We start from the raw sequence: 7,500 nt of genomic DNA, 5'->3' as shown, positions 1-7,500 counted from the left end.
TGGGCAGTGAAGTGTAGTTATCACAAGTCGTTAGTCGATTATTACTGGGGTGAGTGAATTCCTAAGCTTTGTTAAAGAAACTCCGAATTCTCATTTAGAATTTTTCTTTCTTTGTGCTAATTCCTTTTTCTTTCAGAAACTCTTGGGGAAATGTTCTGGATTAGTAACAGTGTTGGGGGAATTTTATTATACATATGCGTTTACGCAGTGGGCGTCTGTACTAATATAGATATTTTGATAGAATTGAAAGGGGTCAAAGATATAGAAAAAAAAAAAATACAGCAGTCATGGCTCCTCCTGTCAGCCCTACCCCTGGACCTAGTGGTGTAGGCCAGGCTATTCCTCCTCCAATTGTGACGCTTGTAAATGCCAGGTCAGCAATCCTTCCTTTTCAAGGTCGGGTCAACGGGTTCTTGCCACAAAATGTGGAGTCATGGATTTCATCCGTTGATGCCCATTTAAATGCCAAACAAATCGTAGATCCTTTTGTACAATTACAAGAAGCTAAAAGTTTTATAGATTTTTCTAAGGGGGATGCGAGTGCGTATTTAGGAGGTGTTTCATTTCAAGAAGCAGTTACTTGGGATGATTTCAAAGTTAGGTTACGCGCGATCTATGGGGGTGAGGAAGCCTTGGATGTAGTGTTAACGTTACGAAATACACTTAATCAAGCCACTATGAATCGGCTTAATGTTATTGAGAGAGCAGCTCTCATAGCTGATAGGCTTAACGAATATCAGGACATTTTAGGTAATTCCACTTGGGTTACTAACGATAACATCTCCGTGAAAGATTTTTTACAATAGTCAATGTTACGCGCGTAAGACACAACAATATCCTAGAAATACACAGTCAATTCCACAGTCAGTTCCATATGGAAATAAAAAGAAAAATCCTCATTTTAACAATAAGAAGAAACAACAAAATGTCAATGCAGTTCAGAGTTCGAAACAAACAAACACTTCAAATATCGCTGAGCCTGGGCCGTCAAACCAGACCTCGCAAGGTCAGTCTAATTTTCAGAATGTGCAGAGCAAAGCAAATACCACATAATTAACTCTAGAGGGGAAGAGAGTGATGTTGGGTCAAGGTCATTTATGTCAACATCAATAGTATTGAATAATCAATTTAATGTTTTATCAGATAATTGTGAGACAATAGATTTTCCTATGAAACACACGGCCGAATTAAGTAAAACAGTGCATGCTCCCGTAGATTTGCAACGAATTTATACAATAATAAGCCAAAATGAGTTACGGCCAACCTTATATGCTGTAAATTTAGAACACAAATCCTTTACGTTGTTTTTTGACTCTGGTAGTCCACGTAATATTATGGATTTGAAGACACATCATTTGTTGTTTTCGAACTTTCCGATTGAAAAATCAGGAATTAGACTTTCAGGTATAGGAAATAATGAATTAAACGTCATAGGCATAACTCATATTCAGTTCAGAGTCGGTAATCGCACGTTTGCCGATGCATTTGTTGTTGTAAAAAACATTAATATGTATCCAGCTGTAATTATAGGATACCCATCTATGGGAAATCAAAACATTATCTTAGCTCCTGCCAAGCACGGCGTGTATATCAAAGGGAAATTCTATAAGTCTTCTAATACCTTAAAGTCAGTTTTGGATAAAAAGGAGACGACAAATGTAACCGTAACGTACGTTGAAGAACCAATAACTTGTCTCAAATAAAGAAATAATATACGCGACCCAGCAGAATTCTCGTTCACCCGTAATATCATCTTGCACGCAATCTATCGAACCAAACATACCTTCGAATTTAATAGTGCAAATAAAGAAAACACTACCGGGATCTGAAATATTAATCCTTTCCGATACTTTGAAAACTAACGGGTTGTCTGTCACACAAGCTATTTATACAGTAGGCTCACATCAGCAATGTAATATCGAAGTCTGTAATCATTTAAATAACACTTTAGTAATTCACAAAAATCAACATATCTTGGATGTAGAATTTTATAAACATCGTATTCTTACCGTTGCTGAAATCAATCACTCTCAATCAGTTGCGGATGAATCCCTTTTGCGATCTATTAAAAATAAAATCAGTAAGGACATTCAAGACGAAGAAATTCAGCAGAAAATTTTTTAACTTTTAACTAAATATCAAGATGTCTTTTCCACTACGGATGGATCCTTAGGAAAAACAGATGTGATCGAGCATCAAATAAGGTTAAAGGACAAGCAGAAAATTATATATGTACCCTCGTACAGACTCCCTATGAAATTCCAGAATGAAATAAATGATGAAGTAGGTAAAATGTTAGAGGAAGGAGTCATTAGAAAATCAAACAGCCTTATAATTTTCCTTTAATAGTTGTACCGAAAAAAGATCGAACATGGCGTATCTGCGTAGACTTTCGTCGTCTAAACGAGGAAACGATCCCTGGTCGATTCCCAGTGCCATGTACTGACGATATTTTGTCTTTGTTAGGTCAGAATAGATATTTCACCAGTTTGGACTTACTTAAATGCTTTCACCAGATATCATTAGAAGAAGATAGTATCCCATACACAGCCTTCAGCGCAGCCAGGGGACATTATGAATTTTTGCGGATGCCTTTTGGTTTACGTTGTGCTCCTATAACATTTACAAGAATGATTAACATAGTGTTTGGAGACTTGTTAGGGGATATATTGCATGCCTATATGGATGATCTTGTAATCTTTTCCAACACCTTAGAAGAACATCTACGTAAGTTAGAACTAGTACTACAGAGATTAAGACAACATAACTTAAGGGTAAAGATTAGTAAGTGTGAATTTTTAAAAACAGAATTAATATATTTGGGTTTCATGGTGTCAAGCCAAGGTCTTAAAGTAGTCCATGATAAGGTGTCGGCTATACGTAATTTTCCCATACCTAATAATGTCAAGGGAATACAGCAATTTCTGGGTTGTCGTGGATATTACAGGAGTTTTATACGCAACTATTCAATAATAGCCGCTCCTTTAACTGATCTTACGAAGAAGGGCGTAGATTTCATATGGTCTGAGCAACATCAACAGGCGTTTAATACTTTGAAAGATGAACTGTGTAGTTCTCCTATCTTAAAATTTCCTGACTTCGGTAAGGAATTCTTCATTGCAACAGACGCCTCAGACTTAGGAGTAGGAGGGGTATTGCTTCAGCTATATGATAAACAGTTTTTCCCGATAGCTTTCTATTCTCGAAAATTGAGAACTTCCGAAAGTAAGTATGCAGTAATAGACAAGGAAGGACTAGCTATTGTTAATTCGCTAGTGCATTTTAATTTCATAATTTACGGTTATCCCGTTAAGGTTCTTACTGACCATAAACCACTAACAGAGTTCTTTAAAGGCTTCAACCACAGCCCTAAACGAACTCGGTGGCATTTGATCATTCAAGATTTTGGCGCAAGAATCGGGTATTTACCTGGGAAAGCAAATATCATTGCGGATGCATTATCACGCAACCCCGTGTCATCTTGTACGGAGCCTTTAGCTGAATTAATAGATATATCAACATCCATGCCTATTGTAAAAACAATATCTGAACAAGAAGATTTAGGCTGGAGCGCTGAATTGTTACAGACTAAGCAAAGAAAAGATCAGAAAATAGAAACAATTATAAATGCTTTGAAAGGCAATCATAAAGAAAAGGAATATATAAAGTATAAGCAGCAGAATTCTATAATCAAAGATAATATTCTGTGTAGGACTGTGACAAGGAAAAACCGCAATACACCACATGTAACTAACGACCAGGTAGTAGTACCAATCTCACTTATTTCCACTGTCCTGAATTGGTTGCCTTCAAATCCATTACATGGACACCCTGGGTTCTCATTAATGTCACAGAAAGCCAAATCATTGTTTTATTGGCATACAATGCTTACAGATATAAAAAGACACATAGCTAATTGTCGCACATGTCAGGAAAACAAAGGGCATACGAAAACACCTGTCAGCCTATGAGCTTATCCTGTGCCCAATCAACCCTTTGAAAGAATACATTTAGATTTGTTAACAGGATTTTACGAGTCAGATAGAGGAAATAAGCACCTCTTAGTAATTATAGATGCTTTAACTCGATATACAGAACTAATAGCGCTTAAAACTAAAACTGCGATTGAATGCGCTAGGAAGTTTTACGAGTGTTACATTTGTAAACATGGAATTCCACACATGATAATCTCAGACTCGGGTGGTGAATTTAATAATCACTTTCTTACCTCATTGTGTGAATTCCTCAACATAAAGAAGATTAATACCATGATATATCACCCAGAGTCGAATGGGCTAGTGGAAAGAGCAAATAGGAAGATATTAAATATATTGAGGATAACACTAGGGGGATCAGACCCCAACTGGGATATTGCAATACCGGCGGCACTGAGTACTCTGAATCATTAATATCATATATCAATTAAAATGTCACCGCATGAAGCATTGTATGGTACCCCAGTTAGAACACCTTTCCATGTATTAATGCCTACAACTAATTTATCAAATCCTTTAAAAGAATGTGTAAATGCAAGTATAAGTCGATATGATATCCTTCGAAATAATTTAGAAGAATCACAAATCATAATGAAAAGGAATCATGATAAAATAGCGAAACCAACTAAAACATATACCGTGGGTGATAACATCTATATTCAAATCAATGTCAGAAAAGGGCTCAACTATAAATTAACACCTAAGTTCGAAGGCCCATTTAACATTTTGGAAACATTAACGGCCAATAGGTTTAGAATTCAAAACGTAGCCCAACCCACGGATGAGAGAATAGTACCATTGGCTCACATAAGAAATTAAAAAGAAAAGAGAGGAAAAGAAGTGAGGGAAAATTTTATTTTATGTGATTAAAAGTTTTCTTTTTAATACAGGAGTAATTACATATATTTTTTCTCGTTACAGGTTTCCAAGATGAATTTTTTGTTGTTGGGAGTGATATTGTTCGCTCAGACATTTTTCTCGTATGGGATGAGCTCTAAGACTAAAAATATATATTTTAAATATGGCAATATAGTTGAAAGACAAGAAGACATTTTTATTACATCAACCAACGTAATTGTAGAAGTGAATATGCAAGCAATTTTTCTTCAAGAGAATGATGTCATTAGCTTAAGAACCGCCATTTCAAGGTTTTCTGCATCATTGGATGAGTTGCATAGAAGACATTTTCATTTGACTACTAAGAGTTTGCTTGGATCAACATTAAAAGTTGCAGAGATGCTATCTGATGACTTGAAAAATAAGACTGGCGAGACAGGATCTTTGGCTTATGACCTTTTGATGTGGACTGTAGGACACGAACATAAAGAAAGACGGAATCCGTTCATTTATGCTGCATTAAGCATCTTTGGGTCTGTTGCAAGTTTAGGTTTAGGAATTTCCAATCGTCTTAAAATTAGTAATCAAAATAAGAAAATTGAGTTCTTGACTCATAAAGATGAATTGATTATGTCAGAACTAAGGAATCAGTTAGCTGCAATCAATAACATTATGGATTTATTAAATGAACATTCAGATAATATCGTTCAAATTATGGAAGTACAGGATTTGTTGGCAACATTAACGTATTATGATTCAAAGATAGATCACATACATAACAGAATTACACATTTCATTGAGAAATCCAAGGATTATGTAGAAGCTATCACCTTAGCAACTAAAGGTGTATTGTCGCCCCATTTGTTGCCTATACGTTACTTAAAATTAGTTCTGAAGAACGGAAGGGATAAACTAGGCTATGTTCCTTTGTTAGACGAACATAGGTTAGAATTTTATTACAGCCTAATTACAGTAAACGTAGATAATAACAAGATTAGGATTACAATTCCCTTTGATTCTTTTGATGCCTGGCAATCTTACAGGATATCACCATTTCCGACTTTCATGACGAATCACTCAAATCCAGTAATATCCAGTTTGACAGGACACGTATTGATTCCCCCAGACAAGGAAAGATATACGGTCATTAAAGACTTAAATTAATTAACTCACTGTTCAGACGCAATGGATAGAAAAATATGTACAGCTGACTCATTTGAATTCCGTAAAAACTTAATGGATTCATGCGAGTTAGGTATAGTGCTAGACGGTGCTCTCTCCCATACAAGTGAAAATTGTCTGGATAAGCTTTATCCCTTTGACAATAATGAGTTCAATTGCAGACTGAATAATGGATCGTGGATACGATACGACAAGGACGGCTTCAATGTATCATGCCCTGACGGATCCACGTCCTTTACACATATCTTCGTCGCAGCAGATGGTTGTGTCGGGACTTCCCCGAATTCCATGGTGACTGGTCTACGGACAATCATCAGAGAACGAGCCTACTTCGCGAACTTCACGTGGACCTCTACAATGCCAGCACTTCCTCTCCCATACAACGGACATGTGGCAAAGTGGTTAATGAAACTTACCGAAAAGGGCCACCTGTCACCGACTTATAAAGAAATTCTTCACCCCATACTACTGCTGGTTTGTGTTTCACGGTGGTGATATTTATCGCCGTGAACATCCTTGTTTGGCGTAGGTTATGGCACAGCAAGCAGCTAAAAAGGAATGAGTTGCATAGCCCTGACAATACCCCCTATTGGATCCAGTTCAAAGCTGTTTGAGTGGCCACCTCATTCGCTAAGGGAGTAATTTGTCGGGAAGATGTTTGTATGAAAAGCTGATTAGTACGCTAGTAATATGTAATTAAAGAAATTTTCTACATTTGCATTGTTAAAAATACATTTAAAACAATATTTAAAAAATAAATAAATTAAAAAAGGATATAAATCATTTTTCTCTTGGCATCTAATAAAAATATATAAGCCGGAATGTTAAAAAAGAAAAGAGAAAAAAATAATAAAATATATAACAGAATCTATGGGCATCTAATAAAATATATCAGCCCTATATATAAATATATATATATGTAAGAAACCATGGTACGTGTACGTACCAGGAATTCGTGTTTGTGCACTAAAAATTTAGTATTTTGTTTCTGACAAAGGTAACAATTATTCTTTATCAAGTTACCGAATCATATGTAAGTCAGAATTTATTTTGTTTTTTTGGTACCATGTAATCATTTGCTAGCAATGTACCATATATATGATCTTGGTTTTGTCATGCCTTTTCTTTTTGCTTTGGTAATATCTTTTTTGTATGCATTATTGTTATTATTTTTTGATGTGCCTATTTGGACATTCGTCCTCAGTTGATTATGGCTAAAGTTAAACAAAGAATAATACGTATGTCCAGTCACACCTAATAACCATGTTTCGGCTTGTTGTTAACTTTTTGTAAAAAAAATTGAGATAGCTGGCCGAGCTTATGTAATGATTAGAATAGTTAATATTACATGTTTAAAACAAATGACGTAATATGTCATGTTGGTTGGAAGAGCTAACCCTGGGATTTGCTGTAGTCATTCAAATCATAAACCGGACATACAATGCAAGTCTCAGCAATTTGACATTCTTCTAAACGTCAACACATT

This window comes from Palaemon carinicauda, chromosome 3 (genome assembly GCF_036898095.1).
Source record: "Palaemon carinicauda isolate YSFRI2023 chromosome 3, ASM3689809v2, whole genome shotgun sequence".
Taxonomy (NCBI): Eukaryota; Metazoa; Arthropoda; class Malacostraca; order Decapoda; family Palaemonidae; genus Palaemon; species Palaemon carinicauda.
This window is presented reverse-complemented; position numbering follows the sequence as displayed.